We start from the raw sequence: 18,171 nt of genomic DNA, 5'->3' as shown, positions 1-18,171 counted from the left end.
GGTGCGAGCTGGATGTGAGAAGGGAGATGTGGATGTTTGGGTTTCGAGTGATGGAAGAGCGGTGTTACCGGAATGTCTGTTGAATCCAATGGCACGATTGATACATGGTGCTGTGCACCTTGGCAGGGATGCGATGGTGCGAGTGTTTCATCAAACATGGTACAATACGAAGTTTCGGGCAGCAGCCGAAGCTGTATGTCAAAGATGTGTCACCTGTCAACAAATGAACGTAGGGAAGAGAACAGCTGTGACAATGAGTCACATAGGGAGGTCAGGTGGCCCTTTCAACAGGATGCAGTTAGATTTCATTGAGATGCCAAAGTGTAATGGGTTGAGGTACACATTAGTCGTAGTGTGTGTCTTTTCTAGATGGGTGGAGGCTTACCCAACACGCAGGTGTGATACTCTAATTGTAGCTAAATTACTGTTGAGAGAGCTCATCCCGAGGTTCGGGTTCCCGACCTCTTTGGAATCGGACAGAGGAACGCATTTCCACAGTGAGTTAATGAAATTGCTTTGTGCTGCCTTGAACATAGACCAAAGGTTACATTGCAGTTATCGACCAGAGGCTTCTGGGATAGTAGAACAAGTTAATGGAACATTGAAGGCCCGAATGGCAAAAGTGTGCTCCTCAACTCCTCTGAAGTGGCCAGATGCCTTACCTTTGGTTCTCATGAGTCTCCGGAGTGTGCCTGATAGGAGAACTGGATTGTCACCCCACGAAATAATGATGGGGAGAGCGATGCGTGTGCCAGCAATACCCGCCTCTGCATTGATAAATATCACTGATGATGTAATTCTCGACTACTGTAAAGGCCTGGCTGATGTGGGTCATTCTGTGTCCCAGCAGGTGCAGGCGGTAGCTGTTCCAGCCGCAAGTGATCTGTGCCACGACCTGTGCCCAGGGGACTGGGTGTTGGTACGAAAACACGTGAGGAAGAGTTGCTTGGATGTTCGCTGGAGAGGCCCTTACCAGATTATTCTGGTTACAAATATGGCAGTGAAGTGTGGGGGACTACCGAACTGGGTGCATGCCTCCCATACCTAGAAGTGGCTATTTGATAAATGCTAGATCACTTATCAAGAATAACATAGCGTTCCACGAGTTCGTGAACGACAGGCAACCAGACTGGGTGTTCGTGACGGAAACCTGGGCATCTGCCTCCTCTGGGCATGATCTGGTACTGGCGATACCTGAGGGCTTCACCTTATATAGACAGGATAGACTGGGGCGGAGAGGGGGAGGCCTGGCTATTATCTGCAGAGCTTCATTTCTGTGCTCTATAAAAATCCTGTCTGCGCCCTCGGATGCTTTTGAGGCTTTGTATTTTTGCATATCTTTTTCTTCCACAGCCTCCTTCACCGGTATTTTGGTTTATCGACCACCTGGTCCCAGAGCCAGTTTTTGCCCCGAGGTATTGCGAATCTTGGAGCCCTACTTCGGTAAATCTCACATGACCATTATGGGCGATTTTAATTTCCATCTGGATGATGTGGGTTCTAAGGATACCTCTCAGCTGATTGACTCGCTGGAAGCTTGTAAGCTCACTCAGCTGGTAAAAAGTCCTACACATCGGGCTGGTCACATTTTGGACGGAGTTTTCTCCAATGATTCCAGACTCTCCGTTGGTTCTCCCATGCCTTTGGTCTGGTCGGACCATCTGGCAGTTCCCTTTGGACTTACACCTGCTATGGAGGAGCCCCGTAAAGCTCCCTCTAGTAATAGAGTCCTGAAAAGAGGATATAGGAACATCACTGACCAAGCCCTTTCTCCTTTCTTGCGAGTCTTCGAAACCTCTGCCTCGCGAGATGCGGAAGGGGCGGCTAAAGAGCTTGCTACTCTCATTACCATTGCGGTCGACGCTTTAGCCCCTGTCACCTTGCGGTATAGGGCCCGTCGGAAACCCTCTGCTCCTTGTTTTACGGAGCCTTTAAGACTCCTAAGACAAATCTGCAGAACTAAGGAGAGAAAATGGCGCAAGTCTTGGGATCCGTCCGACAGAGAGGACCATAAACTGTCGTTACGTGAGTATAAATTGAGAGTTATTAAAGGGAAGCAAGAGTATTTCTCCAGTTTGACGACCTCTCTTCCTCCATCTAATGAGCTTTTTAAGATCGTGGACTCTTTATGCTCTCTTCAGATACCCGACCCAGTTGTGGCCTCTCAGGAGCTGTGTACTAACATCTCCGAATTCTTCTATAAGAAGATTTCGGACATTCATCTGGCTTTAGAAAACCAGAGGAAGTTGTTGGATGAGTCCTCGCTTCTGAATATCAAAGCCTCTGAATCCTGGAGAAAAAATTCTAATAATTTTTTCACTCATTTCCCTTTGCTTACACTTGAGGGGTTGAATCTTTTGCTAGACAGGACTAAGTCCGCCTCTCCTTTAGATCCCTGTCCTTTGAAAGTTTTAAAGGAATGCAAGGATACTCTTTTACCCCCACTGTTGGAAATTATGAATGGGGCTTTGACCCAGGGTATTTTTCCCTCGGTCTGGAAAAAGGCCATAGTGAAGCCTCTTCTCAAAAAATCTTCCCTTGATCCCGGAGTGTTAAAGAATTTTAGACCCATCTCCTTGTTACCTGCTCCTGCAAAGATGCTGGAAGTCCATCTAAACCTGCATCTATCCACCTTTCTTGACTCCTCTGAATTTTTGGACAGCTCTCAGCACGGTTTCAGGAAATTCCATAGTACTGAATCTGCCTTGACTATGGTGGTTGACAACATTCGTCGTAAGGTTGACCTTGGTCAGACGACGATTTTAGTCTTGCTTGATCTGACGGCAGCGTTCGATACCCTGTCTCCCTCTACCTTAACATCTCGGTTGAGGGAGGCTGGGGTGGCAGGACCGGCTCTAAGTCTCCTTGACTCTTTTTTACATTCTAGAGAGCAACGAGTCATGCTCGGAGAGTTCCTGTCCCCTGTTAAATCTTTGCAGTGTGGGGTGCCACAGGGTTCGGCATTAAGTCCGACCCTTTTTAATATCTATGTGGCCCCCCTTGCTAGATTAGTGAGATCACAGGGGACGGAGGTAGTGTCCTATGCCGACGACACGCAAATTATGGTGTCTTTAGCCCATTCGATTGGGGAATCGGCATCTGCCTTTAGGTCATGCATGCAGATGGTAGCTGAGTGGATGATTCTGAATTCATTAAAACTCAATGCCGATAAAACAGAGGTCCTGGTCTTTGGCAAGGACCGGGACATTTGGTCTAGTGAGTGGTGGCCTTCTTCTTTGGGAACCTGCCCCACTCCCTCTCCGGCAGCTAGGAATCTTGGTGTTATTTTTGATTCCTCACTTTCCATGAAGCTCCAGGTTAATAGGACCGTGTCTACCTGTTGGGGAGTCATTAATACTTTGAAAAGAATCCTGCATTATTTGTCCCCACAGGCACGTAAACAGACAGTGATCGCCCTTGTAGGCTCTAGGTTAGATTACTGTAATGCACTACATGCAGAGTCTAACAAATATCTTATTCAGCGCCTCCAGCTGGTGCAAAATGCAGCGGCTAGATTTGTTTTGTCTCTTCCTAAGGACGCTTCTGCGACACTAGCTAGGAAGAACTTTCACTGGCTTCCGATTACTTTTAGGATCTTTTTTAAACTTCTTTGCCTCACTTTTAGAGCCCTGCAGGCTGGCCCCACAGATGCTCTGGGATCCTTGCTGACCCGTTACATTCCCAGTAGGCCTCTCCGGTCCTCAGATTCTTTTCTGTTGGCAGTTCCTCGTGCTAAGAAGGTCAGATGGGGGAATAGAGCTTTTTCTATTCCTGCACCTCTTCTCTGGAATAATCTCCCTTTGGAGATTAAGTCGCAATCCTCCCTTGCCCTTTTCAGGAAGGCTCTCAAAACTTGGTATTTTATAAAGGCCTCCCAGTAAGCTCTTTTTATTTTAAGTCAGTTTTTATCTGGTTAGGCGCCTTGACGCCCAGTGGGCTAAGTTGCGCAATACAAAATCATTTTCATTCATTCATTCATACCCATAGAGTTCCAGCACCCTTGGAAGATACAGCCCGTCTCGTAAACAAAAACCCAGCTGAGGTGGCAGGCCCATCTGAGAGGGCAAGTCAAGTTGTAAGGGTGACTGACGCAGCTGGTTGTGCACTGGAACAAGCTGGAAGCGAAAGTGAGAGAATCACCGTATCAGAACCAGAAGCGGAAGAAGGTGCAGTAGGCGGAGTGGAGCCTAATTCTGCCGAAGGAAGAAAGCAAGCAGTGCACAGGGTATCAGAAGGGAGAGCAGGGGTGTCTCAGAAGCAGAAACAGTTTGGCCCGTGAGTCAGAAACAGGTAAATTCGAGAGGGACACCGAGAAGAGATCTTGCCCCAGTATTGGAGGTGACAGAGTGAGGAAGATCAAGATAGGGAAGCTCCGAGAAGGTCGAGGAGAGCAAGAGTGCCGTGTCACAGGTACGCTTCACCTGATTGGACGTACGTAGCGACGAATGCTAGGACCGATGAGTACGGGGAGGCTGAGGTTGATTACTCTTGTCAGCGGTCCTCCGGCTCTGAGGGCGGAAGTGTTACTTAAGATTCCAGGATTGGAGATCGAGGGAATATTGACTCTCCATATTCCAGATCCGCCGCTCCTGAACTTTGCTGTTATACCTTCTCCCCAAGAACTGAAAACTCTCAAACTTGAAATTTTGAAGGGGGTCCTAGAGTTGTTGGGTCCGGCAGTTATTTTGGATTAGCGATGAACTTTGTCGTATAAGAGCAAAAAGAAGATAACCTAGGCCTGAGAGGAAGAAGAAAAAATTAGTGACATCTCAGTTGGAGGTATCGCAAAGGGGAAGGAAGCCTTTGCTGATCAGAAGTAAAGTGAAGAACTGAAACGCTAGAAGAGAACATTAGCTACAGAGGATAATTGTTGCATTGAGATACAAGCCTGAATGAGGAAGAGACTCTCGCCCATTGTTATTGAACTGGATTCTGAGCGTGGAGGAAAGATGGCGGAGGCTAGAAATTCACACCGTAGGGCGAAAACAGTGATAGGTACACTTTTAGGAGTAGTCATAGCTGTTATATTCGCAGTAGTCATAACTTTTTATGCAGTGGCCCAGAGGCAGGAGGGGAAGATGCTGGGAACACCTACGTCTGTCACTCCCAGTACCAAGAAGGATATTTCAGGAGATAAAAGGGCGATGATGCTAGAAGAAAGTTGTATGTTACACATAGATTTGTCGAGAGGTGATTTCAAACTTAATGCGTATGCGAAATTGTTGTATGAGTACGTTGATGCGATGGATGCGAAGGATTGCTATGTGTGCATGCAGTTGCCTGCCTCTGTAGATGAGGGTATTAGATACCATCACCTTCCATTGACTTATGGGATTTCTTGCAGTCTATTGCTTAGTCTGTTTTACGAAAGGAAACAGTTCGAGTATTATTTCTCTAATTATGACACAGTACTTCCTGACGTACCATCGTTTAAGCATTTGAATAAGTATGATTATTATAAGTCAGAAGAAAGACTTCGGACTTATTTCATACCGACTACAAGTTTGGATACTGCTTATGCACATAGACATAATTTGACATGTTCATTATCAGACACTGAAAAGAAATTCATTGGCCAAGTTGAAGACAGATATAGAAAATTATCCCAAGATAAGGATGGGGGATAGAAGTCAACAGATTGGACAGATGAAGAGAAACTACATAAGTCAAGGGGAAGTTATGGACCCATAGCTTTAGATCAAGTACAGAGGGGAAATCTGTGTTTTGCTCGTCCGCAGTCGGACAAGGACAAAATCTGGGTTTGACATAGCACATGTGCCCATACCTTTACTATGGAAGATTCAGCTAGGAACTTCTTGCAGGGTCAGATACAGGTCATCCCGACAGTGTATTATGTGTGTGGAAGGAATGCATACGTGAGGTTGCCTGAGCAGTGGTACGGGACTTGTTATTTGGCTGTTATTTTCCCGAAGATATACAATGCCGAGGATTTGGCTCTGCTAGAAACAGGACACCAATCTAGAGCACGGAGAGATGCAAGTGCAGGAGTTGTGATTGGTGATATCTTTGGAGCAATCATACCCGGTCTGGGTGTGATTTTGAATGATGTGAAAATACGAAAGCTAGCAACTGTGGTCGATGAGTTGTCCATGAACACAGCAAAGTCATTGTTGTTGGTGGATGGAGAAATGTTATCGATCAGGACAATGGTTTTACAAAATCGTCTTGCATTAGACGTATTATTGGCAAAAGAGGGTGGCGTCTGTAAATTGTTGAAGGTTCAAGAATGTTGCACGTATATTCCAGACAACAGCAAGGAGCTGAGGAAATATATAGTCAACATTACCACGCTTCACGAGGAGGCTGCAATATTGGCAGAAGAGAATGTGTGGGAGAAGATTGGAAAAGGATTTGGACATGTGGGAAATTGGTTTGCAGATTTAGGGAAAGGAATTTTCGGATATGTGCTGAAACCAATCTTGATTGTGGTGATTTGTGTGATCTGTTTGTGGGGACTTGTAAGATTGTATAAGTGGTACAGAGGAAACAGAGCTGAGAGGATTCTCAGGGGATATGAAAGACGAATGGCGCATATGCAAGATAATCAATATCAGGACCTAAAAAGAATGGAGGGTGTCCAACAGAATAGGATGGTTACCACTTCTGTATAAATGGATGTGTGTGATGACAAGTTGTCATCAAAGGGGGGAACTGATAGAGCGTTGCTGATGCGAAATTTGTAGGGGTGCACCATATTCATTGTTAGTCAGCACCCGCATATAAAATAAGAATGTTCAAAGAGTAATAGAAATGTATTCGTTGAAATAGAAAAGTAGAAATGTGAACCGGCCTTGAGAGAAGAGAAAAGGCCATCAGTTATTAAGAAATGCATTTGTGTATGTGTAATGTTTAGCTTGTAGTAATGTCATGCATTAAGAGACATTAAGTCGTGTTAGAAGAATGAAGGAGGTAGTTCTCTTACAAATATGAGACAAATAAATTGAATTAGTAATTGTAGTATGTTTAGTTTGAGGCCTAACCATGTATGTAAAGTGAAGGCCTTCGTTTTATTTTAGCCATGTTATATTAGGACGACAGGATTTTAGCAAAGCTTAAATTGCAGTGAATTGTGAAACCTCATGATGTTAGGGGTTTTTTCTGTTCATCATTTGGCTGCAGGTACAAGGCCATGTAGCTCGTTAGTTAGAATAAGTCTTTGTTCAAATGGAATGGAGACAGAAGGAGTAGACAGGAAGGGAGTGAATTGGAATGTGGAGTTGCAACTCCTGGTACAGAAAAGGCCTGGGACCCAAGGTCGAATTTATGAAAGGGAAGATGAAAGGATCTTAATGGAAACCTACTGGAGGAAGAATCTGCCTGAAGGGGTGTGCTGAAGGGCGTGTACAGCTTTTTGGGGTTTTGTATTAGGGACAGAGCCTCGTGGGTTGAGCAGACGAGACTTAGGTGAGGGACTGAAAGGAGCACTATAGATCGAGCTCTCATATAGTGAAGACTTCTTAGGAAGTTTCACTGCTGACACCTTTTTATGCGATCCTCACCTGGAAGGGAATGTTGAGTAGGGATGTCACCTTAGAATAGGACAGAAATGATTTGATTCATGACTTTAAATTTTGATATCACGATTGCCATAGGGTACTTGATGCTTTTGGAAGCTGTAATCCTGTTTATCTTTAGTCGTATGTGGATACTTCGTAAACTAGCATTTGTGTTAGTCCCCATTTATCTTTTGTGCCTTGTATTGAGGTGCCTATATATTCAGATGTTTTTGCTGATAATAAAAGGTCAACCTCCCAGATTATGAGTCTTCTTTTCTGAGATGCCAAATTGCGGTAAATACGATTTGATAATTGTGTTTCTTCCCTCTACGCTATTTGGCAAATAAAAAGATCCTGGCGACCTGAGTGTGTTCTTGTAGATAATAGGATAAGAACAAGAATCTGGCGTTCTCAGTGTTCTGGTGCATACAAATACCGTCAATGTTGTGCACAGAATGTTAAGGAAGTTCTCCATCGGGCAGATCTCTCACAAGGGAGAGGCCATGATATCTTGGAGTGATTCAAATACATTTCAGTGTTTGATAAAGGGCTAGTATTCAAGTTATTGTATGCCTTTGAGAAATGTTCAGTATAAATTGACTACCCTGGGTGGAAGGAAAGTGAAATAGAAGAAAGTGACTCCACAAACCTGTGGAAGGTACCCTTTATTACCAAAGGGGAGAGGGTAAATCACAGATATAGGAACAGAGGGGTTCCTCTTGTGTAACTCACTCACGTGGGGTGTGAATTTGCTAGTTTGGAGGCTATGGAGATGCACCACCACAAGTGTACAAAATCAACAAAACCTTGTAAGGATTCTCTTTCAACACCTAAAAATACATTCTGACACCTTTAAAAACTAAGCAAAAACCAAAGGAAATGATGGACGGAGTGTTGAACATTGCAAGCACTCACCCCCAGTCAACTGATCTGGGTTTAATCCATCACTGTTCTTTAGCCCACTCTGCCACCCCAGTTCAGACATGGCCATATGCAAATCAGTCTGACCCTGTGCCTCATGGGAACAGTCCAGCCCGAACTGCCAAGCCATGTCTTCCCTGGACCAGAAACAAGCTTCCTAGGACCGGTTTCTGGCATTTCAGCCGTCTTCAGCCAGGCTTGCTTGAATCCAGTGGCAAAGTGAGCAAGGGACTCACGTCTGAGCATACCCTGCCAACTTATGGCGAACAAAGCAAAAACGAAAGGAAATGATGGACGGAGTGTTGAACATTGCAAGCACTCACCCCCAGTCAACTGATCTGGGTTTAATCCATCACCGTTCTTTAGCCCACTCTGCCACCCCAGTTCAGACATGGCCATATGCAAATCAGTCTGACCCTGTGCCTCATGGGAACAGTCCAGCCCGAACTGCCAAGCCATGTCTTCCCTGGACCGGAAACAAGCTTCCTAGGGCCGGTTTCTGGCATTTCAGCCGTCTTCTGCCAGGCTTGCTTGAATCCAGTGGCAAAGTGAGCAAGGGACTCACGTCTGAGCATACCCTGCCAACTTATGGCGAACAAAGCATAAACCAAAGGAAATGATGGACGGAGTGTTATGCACTCACCCCCAGTCAACTGATCTGGGTTTAATCCATCACTGTTCTTTGGCCCACTCTGCCACCCCAGTTCAGACATGGCCATATGCAAATCAGTCTGACCCTGTGCCTCATTGGAACAGTCCAGCTCGGACTGCCAAGCCATGTCTTCCCTGGACCGGAAACAAGCTTCCTAGGACCGGTTTCTGGCATTTCAGCCGTCTTTAGCCAGGCTTGCTTGAATCCAGTGGCAAAGTGAGCAAGGGACTCACATCTGAGCAAACCCTGTCAAATTATGGCGAACAAAGCAAAAACCAAAGGAAATGATGGACGGAGTGTTGAACATTGCAAGCACTCACCCCCAGTCAACTGATCTGGGTTTAATCCATCACGTTCTTTAGCCCACTCTGCCACCCCAGTTCAGACATGGCCATAAACAAATCAGTCTGACCCTGTGCCTCCTTAGAACAGTCCAGCCCAAACTGCCAAGCCATGTCTTTCCTGGACCAGAAACAAGCTTCCTAGGACCAGTTTCTGGCATTTCAGCCGTCTTTAGCCAGGCTTGCTTAAATCCAGTGGCAAAGTGAGCAAGGGACTCACGTCTGAGCATACCCTGCCAACTTATGGCGAACAAAGCAAAAACCAAAGGAAATGATGGACGGAGTGTTGAACATTGCAAGCACTCACCCCCAGTCAACTGATCTGGGTTTAATCCATCACCGTTCTTTAACCCACTCTGCCCCCCCAGTTCAGACATGGCCATATGCAAATCAGTCTGACCCTGTGCCTCATGGGAACTATTCATCAAAACAATTCACCTGGACAATTTAAAAAATAAGTATTTTTCAAACTCTTCATGAAAACATTTTATAAAAAAAATAGAGTCTGTCAAAAATCTTTTCACCGACAATAATGGCATAACTAAGTACTCAAAAGGGACCCCTCTGTTCGTATATCTGTAAAAAGAGGAAATACCAGCAAGAGAGATGGTGAGGATTTTATAAATATTTATATTGTGGGTGCTCCCACATTGTTTCCCAAGACTGCCCAGATGTGTGATCTTGGAATCATCCAGCGCTATCATGGGGAATACATGGAAGGTGTCAATTAAGTTTGCTAATTCAATGCAGCGTGCATTGCTGGAGCATTTGTGATGAATGGGCAACGATGCAGGGATAGACGACTTGTCAGGCAGCAGAACGAGTGTGCAGCTGAAAGGAAATTCACCTGCTGTTTATGCATATGTATTTCAATATATGTATGTCTGGACGCTGCTGATATGTTTACATATTTGAAGGTGTCGGTATAATTGAGACTCACAGGTGCTTTAGGTGTGTCGTCAGCAGCATCTTGTATGTTCCATAATGAAAACCACAAAACAAATTGAAGCTGAAACATTGCTAAAAATAAATTAGACAGTGCAAAAAGCTGGTCAGTTCGAACCTCCATGCAGTACTGCTGCAAGGCAAATTAGCCGAACACAGACTAAAAGCAATTGGCTTCAGGAAAGCTCTTCTCTGTCGGTTTGAATTTATTTTTTTCATTTTATGAAGTAGCTATTTTTCTAAAGGGTTTAATAACCAGGTTGATTAGGCGGAAGACATTCATGTTCAAATGGTTGTAGATGGCACTTATAAAAGCCCTTGTTTCCAACCTTTGAATGACAGATGGCCTTTTGGAGATGTCAAATTTTCTGCAGCTGAATAATTGAAGCAAAACACGGCTCTAGTACCCAAGGAGAAATGCATTAATGCAAACGAAAAATGGTTAATTCAGCCCTCCATGATTCAACATTAGCACTAACTGTGCGGGAGAACACATTTATTTAAAACCTCTTTCTTGGTGCTTGCTTATAAGTTTCTTTACAGCGTGTTTATTAATTATATTTTTAGCTTTATTCACATCTCCCTTGGGCTTCGCATGAGAGCAGCTATCGAGTTGATGGTTTGCGGTTTCACGTCTGTGTCGGTTTGTGCTAATCAAGGCGTTTCATTCATTCTATATCTTTTTCTAGAGATGTGTTTTTTTTAAATCGGAGTGAGGCATTCACACATTTACAAGCAATCACCATCTCTTCTCCAATTATTACCCAAAACAAAATATGTTTTTATTGCAAGCAGAGAGAGGTACTTAAAACAAGTGTACTTCAGAAGAGACACTATACTGCCTTTGCCTCATAAGTAAAGTTCTGAACACCATGGGGCAGATTTATGTTTCCTGGCGCATCCCTGCAAATCAGCAGGGATGCGCCAGGAAAGATGCGTCACGCAAGTTTACCCTTGCGCCACCACAGATGCGCCGCATTTACAATGCAGCGCATCTTGGCGCAAGGATAAACAGATGCGTGATGCATCTGATGGCGTAAGGGCGGCGCATTGCTGGAGTCGTGTCGCAAGCACGACGCAACTCCAGCAATGTTTAGGGGCTGCCCATACCTTACATGCTGCGTCATGCCTTACGTCTGCTTCAAGCAGGCGCAAGGGGGCAGATTTATGACGACTGGCGCATCCCTGCATATCAGCAGGGATGCGCCAGTTATTATGCGCCACAGCTGCGCCACCATGGATGCGCCGCATTTATAATGCGGCGCACCATGGGGCAAAAATGGCACAGATGCGTGACGCATCTGTGCCGAAAAGTGTCGCATTGCTGGAGTTGCGCCACAAGCGCGACGCAGCTCCAGCAATGATCTGGGGGGCCCTATCTATACAATGCTGCGTCAATCCTTACGCCTGCTTCAAGCAGGCGCAGGGTTTTGACGCAGCATGGGCCTAAAAGTGACTGAGTGAAATCTTGTAGATTTCACTCAGCCACTTTTAGGAGGCGTTCCTGCGCCGGAACGCCCCCACCTGCCCTGGAACGCCTACATGTGGCGCAGGGCTTTACAACGTGACGCATCTGGGAGATGCGTCACGTTTGTAAATACCCCGCACCATGGCGCAGGATTTGCGCCGCTGCTGCGTCACAAAAGAGACGCAACGGCGGCGTAAATGAGGCGCAAGTGCAACATAAATCTGCCCCAAGGTTTTGACGCAGCAGCGTCGGAAAAGTGACTGAGTGAAATCTTGTAGATTTCACTGCGTCACTTTTCCGAGGCTTTTTCCGCTGGAACGCCCACCCTGCATACATTAAACCTGACGCAGGTTTAATGTGGCGCAGGGCTTTACACCATGACGCATCTCCATAGATGCGTCACAATGTAAATAGGGCGCAACGTGGCGCAGGGTTTATGCCGCCGCTGCGTCACAAAAGTGACGCAACGGCGGCGTAAAAGTGGCGCAAGTCTAACATAAATCTGCCCCCATATTTCTTGGAAGGAGTCTGCTTTCATCCCCAGAGGTCCACATTTTCTTTTCATCACCACTAGCATCCTTTCTTCACGACCAAGCCGGCAAATTTACATCATTACATTGTTTCTCTTTTTTTTCTGGGAAATATTGGCATCATTTTGAAAAATCGGGGGTCGAAGTAGATTTGTGAGGTATATAACAAGCGCTCAATGCTTAATTTGTAAAATAACAAGCGCAGGTGCCCAAAGTTTTTCTCAGATGCCCACAGCCTACACTGATGAATGCCGGGATTGCCGGATACCAAGTTTGAGTAAATTTGTTTCCACCTTATGCTTCTTTCTTCCACCACTATAAACTCCCTGCCCATTTATTTTAATCTTGCATGTTCTTATTCATCCCTGCCATCTCCCATTGTCTGTGTTGTAAGTCTTTTTCTTCCTGCTCCTTCCCTTCCTTTGTGTTTTTCTCTTTCTTGCTTTCTATCCAAGGGGCATATCTACAAGGCGGCGATATAAAATTATCGCTGCCTTTGCGGCCGTTTTTGGCCGAAAAGCAGCGATAATTTTAGCGCTATATCAGCAAGGCCGCGCTATCGCGTGAAACCTTGCCTTAGAGCCTGAATTCCTAACGCCCATCTTTGCATCTCTAATGAGATTCAAAGTGGGTGTTCCCCCCCAGGATAACGGGAGAAATGTCGCTAAGCGACATTTCTCCTATTATCAAGTCTCACGCAAAGCAGAATAGTGAAAAGAAAAGTAGCGATAACCGCTGTTATCGCTACTTTCTTTACGCCTGCTTTGAAACTGACTTAGCCATGATATCCTATGTAAGGTGGCCCTATCAGCAAGATATCGGCAAACTTTGTGGGATTATCGCTGGGTTTCCAGCAATAATCTCACGTTTGGCAGTTAGCGCTAGGATTTTTATCGCTTTTGAGATAAGCGTTGCTAATAGCACGCTATCTCAGCGATAAAAATCCACGCTAACCGGAGATAATTATCCCAGTGCTAAGTGCGCTTAGCGATAATTATCGCCGGTTGTTGCTGATATGCCCCCAAGTATGTTGAGGAAAAATAAGTGCTGGTCCCCAAATATAAGTGCCGCTGGGCCCCACCTGTAACCACAGGCTCAAATTAAGCACTGCAAGCACTATGTGAATGCAGTTGGGTATCGTTCCACTCAATGATATGCTGGTTCAACGCGACCAATAGATGTGAGTCCCTGGAACTGTCATCAATATTTGTAAAGCACACATTCTCCCTTCACACTGCCAAAAGATGGCAGTTCATACTCTCATAGCCTCACAGATAGATTACACCAATGCTCTGGATTGGGGTCTCCTTGCGTTCCAATTTAAGACACTCCAGTTGCTACAGAACACTGCAGCTCGACTTCTTGTAGGTCTCCGGAAAAACAATCACATTTGTCTGCACCTTAAGAAACTGCCTTGGTTACCAGTCCAGGAAAGAGTACATTTCAAAGGACTTGTGTTGGCTCACATAGCCTTTTATCAGTCATGTCCCCACTACTTGACTAACAGACGCATACACTACCTCCCAACTGGAACGTCATATTCTTCTGATGCTCTGTTGGTGGTTGTGCCAAAAACCATAAAGATGAAATGGGGCAGTTCCTCTGTCTCTGTCCTTACCACTTCTAGCTGGAATGCTCTACCTTTTGATCAGATGGCCTCTAAAGATGAAGGTTCCTTTAAACGGAGCCTTAGACCTTGGCTGTTCAATCTCGCTTTCTAAATAAGTTCCTCTGACCATTGTTTACGAACCTTAGCGCCGGGACAATCATCTGAGTAGGTCTATGAAAACCAAATAATAATGATAATACTAATAATCTCACTGTGAAGAGCTTCACAACTAATAATACTTGTGGTGAAAAATCATGCTTTTCATTTCTGTTAGATTGATTAGCTACCACAATGAATTCTCTAAAACGCACTACTATGTGCATAACATGAATTTGATAATGTTATGTTATGTCATGTCTTGTTTTCTTAGGTTATGATTTGTTGACTCTGCCTTATCCTGCAACCAGCCTGCCTTATATTGACAATCCCATTACATTCATATACAGGGGTCATTTAAACCTTGATGAGCATTGCACCAGACCAGCAGCCTCCTCCCTTCTGGTAGTAATCCCCACCTGCCTTGAACCCAGCCCTTCGACTCTGCCTGCTGTGTGTCTTACCCTCCCAAGTGATGCCACCCCAGTCCTGGGTTCTTGGAAGTGGGCCTGTAGGTGATCTTCCAGCCCAACTATGGTAACAGCAGTCACAGTGCAATGAATCATCTTACCAGACTCTTCATTGCCACACCACACTCCACATCAGGATCGCTGCGTGATTCGTATCCTGTGCAGGACTTCGCATCACTGCCTGCAACCTTCCAGGAATAGCCACTGTGTGATGCAGGCCTTGGCATTGTAATTCCCTCAACAACACCATCCTGACAAACAACGCTGGACTCCTCATCACATTCGCAAGCCCCACAGCTTGTTCAGAACCAGTTTATGCATGAAGCATCTCGAGTCAGGACTTTGCGTCGCAAAGCCCTTGTCGATAGCATCCTCGATGACTAATGTAATGCACAAATGGAAATGCATAGCCAGCCACAACACCACCAACAGAACTACCTATAAGGCTGCACTCTGAAGCTATCACCAGCAAATAACAGACACCAAGAAAAAAGCAGGGGTGGGCCGCATCGAATGAAGCTCCAACAGCTGCAAGGATTTCACTTTGCCCTCACAGATTGTCAACAATATTGTTGCAACAACCTATCCAACTTATTCAACAGCAAAATTGCAAACATCTGCAACAAAGTCCACAGCAACCCAACCCCAGAGAACTCATCACTATTCTATCCACCACCAACCAAGACAGCCACCTGACCGAATGGAACCCTCACCAAAAATGACACACTGCCAATCATGCGGACCATCCACTCAGGAGCCCTGTTAGACATGGCATCCTTGGTCTGGTTTTACCCATAGCGTTTTTCCTTCAAACCACATGTTTTGCTGACCTAGTTTTTCCTGGCCTTAGGTCTCTGCATACTTTACCATTGCTAACGAGTAATAAAGTATTTCTGTTTGGTCCTTAAAACATGATAGAATTGGCTTATACCCAATTCACATATGTTATTGTACTTGTAAGTCTCTAGTATGGTAGCACTACCTGTGCCCCAGGCCTGTAAATTAAATGCTACTAGTTGTTTGTTACACATAAGTCACTCAGGTCTTAACTTGGTGTAAGGGTTACCACCTGTGTTGTTTCTGGTACTAGTTGTCCTGCAGCACTTAAGTAGCACTTTAAACATTCTTCAGTTCTGTCATTGCAGCCTGTGTGTGTAGTTTTAAACTGGCATTCCAATGGGGCAAAAACCTTTTGCCAGGCCCAAACCTTCCTTTTTAATAGCAATAAGCCATCTATAGGGTAGGCCCAAAGTCCAAAGGGCAAGGTGCTGTGTATTTGAAAATTAGGACATGTACTTTTAAGTTTTACATGTCCTGGTAGTGAAAAACTCTTAAATTATGTTTTCAGTCTGTAAGGCCTGTCTCTCTCATAGGATAACATTGGAGTTACCTTATTACATTAAATAAGTGACATTTTCCAGGTGGGCGCAGGTAAGCAAATCACAGTTGGTGTCTTTGCAGTTGTAATGAATAATCCTCTCTTATGGTAAAGTCAAATTTTAAATTACAGTTTTGAAAATTCCACTTTTAGAAAGTTGGCCATTTTCCTGCCTTGGAATTGTAGTGCCTCTAGCCTGTTTCTGGGTCTCGTGACTGAGTATATCTGATGGTTGGACCTTGTGTATTTCTCCCAGGCAGCCACACAATAGCGAGATTAGGTGTGCCTGAATGGGCCATCACTAGCAGGCTGGGAGGGTGAATCTGGGCACAGTTGTACTTACACTTGAATAGGCTGTGTCCTGCCTCCACACAAAGCGCTGCATATTCCTTTTGCTAGTCTGTAACCAGGGGAGGGTAGGAAGAAAACCTGGGCACTTCAAAGGGAAAACCTCTTGAAGCTGCTCCTACTTCAAAGGAAGGCCATGGTATAAAAATGGGACGCCAGAAGCCAACTCTTCATAACATTTCCAGTCCTGTGGGTACAGAAGGACTACTGCCTGCTGAAAGGGTTGCCACTCTGCTGAACTGCTGCTCTGAAGGACTAATGCCATGCTGTGCTGAACTGTTGCCTGGTGCCCTCTTGCCTAAGTGAGAAGGACTGGACCTGCATCTGTTCAACCCACAACCAAAGGTCTAGTTGGCTGGCCTCCTGACTAGAGCTGCTGGAACAGATGGATCTAACAACTTTTTACCCAGCACCTGGACTCTGCCATCTGTGAGTCCTACGGTGCTAGGTAGTGCTACCTCAGTCCTGAACCCTTTGAAGTAGGCCTGATGGTGCTTTGCTAGCTCATCTGAGAATCTAACAGAACCAATGCATCTCCTCTGCTGCGAAGATCCTCTCAGCGCAAGGACTCTGGATTGACCTTGCAGTCCACATTGGAACCACCACTGTGCAAAGATTCTCCAGTGCAGGCCCTTGCATTGCAACTCTCTCATCAATGGTAGCCTTGAGGATGATGTAGGTTCTTGCATCACAGCCAGGATTTAGGGTACTCTTGTTCAGTGGGCCTAACTCGGTACCTGTAGCCGGAATAAGCATCGCAGTTAGCCTGAACTTGTGACTTTGTCCTGGTCTGTCACAACCAGAAATTTACAGTTGGTGCTTTGCGTTATTTAGAGCTATTTTTGTTATTTTAGTCTTGATTTGTTTATTAAATGTTGCTCTTTTTCTCTATATTGGTGTGGGATATTTCTTGTATTGTCTTCACTTTATTACTGTTTGAAGATTTGAAGTGCTGTATAAATACATTACACATTGCCCCTAAGATAAGCCTGACTGTTGTGTGGCAAACTACAGAGGGATGAGCATAGATTGATTTGTGGTTTGCTTGTGTAGGGTTTCATCCAGCTTTAACTAGTATCTTAATTTCTCACAGGCTCTAATGGACCCAAGCCCCCATTACATCAATAACCAAGGAACATTACCAATCAGCACTATCCTGACCCACCTCATCAACACCTCAATCAAACCCTTCACTTTCCCTTACAAATGGAAACTTGCAGAAATCAACGCCCTCCTCAAGAAGACCACAGCTGACTGGAATCAACTGAGCAACTTCCAACCCATCTTCCTGCTACCCTATCCAGCTTAAGTGATTGAGAAGGCCATCAACAAACAACTCACATCCCACCTCAAACTTCACCATCTTCTAGACAACATTCAATCAGGATTCAGAAAGAATCACAGCACTAACACAGCACTTATTATGGCACCAAACAACATTTGAATAATCCTTGATCAAGGAGAACCAGCGGCTGTCATCCTGCTCCAACTCTCCGCAGTGACACTGTCTCCCACAACACCCTCACCAGAAGACTACACGAGGTTGGCATACTCTCAAATGGATCTGTATGTTCTTCTTGGGAAGAAGCCAAAGGGACAGGCTGCCACCTTTCACACGAGGTACCAAGAAACAGCTATGCAGAGTCCCACAGGGATCGCCCCTCAGCCCCACCCTTGTCAACATATAGATGACACTGCTCGCCAACATCATCCGATTACAAGGCATCACAGTCATCTCCTACGCCAATGACACCAAGCCCATCCTCTGTCTGCCAGACAAGACAACCACCACCAGAGCCAACTTCACCAACTGCATGACCATGGCAGCAGACTGGATACAAACCTGGTGCCTGAAGCTCAACTCAAACACAATGGAAGTACTGGTCTTCGGCAACA

The sequence above is a fragment of the Triturus cristatus genome, chromosome 2_2 (genome assembly GCF_964204655.1).
Source record: "Triturus cristatus chromosome 2_2, aTriCri1.1, whole genome shotgun sequence".
NCBI classification, from domain to species: domain Eukaryota; kingdom Metazoa; phylum Chordata; class Amphibia; order Caudata; family Salamandridae; genus Triturus; species Triturus cristatus.
This window is presented reverse-complemented; position numbering follows the sequence as displayed.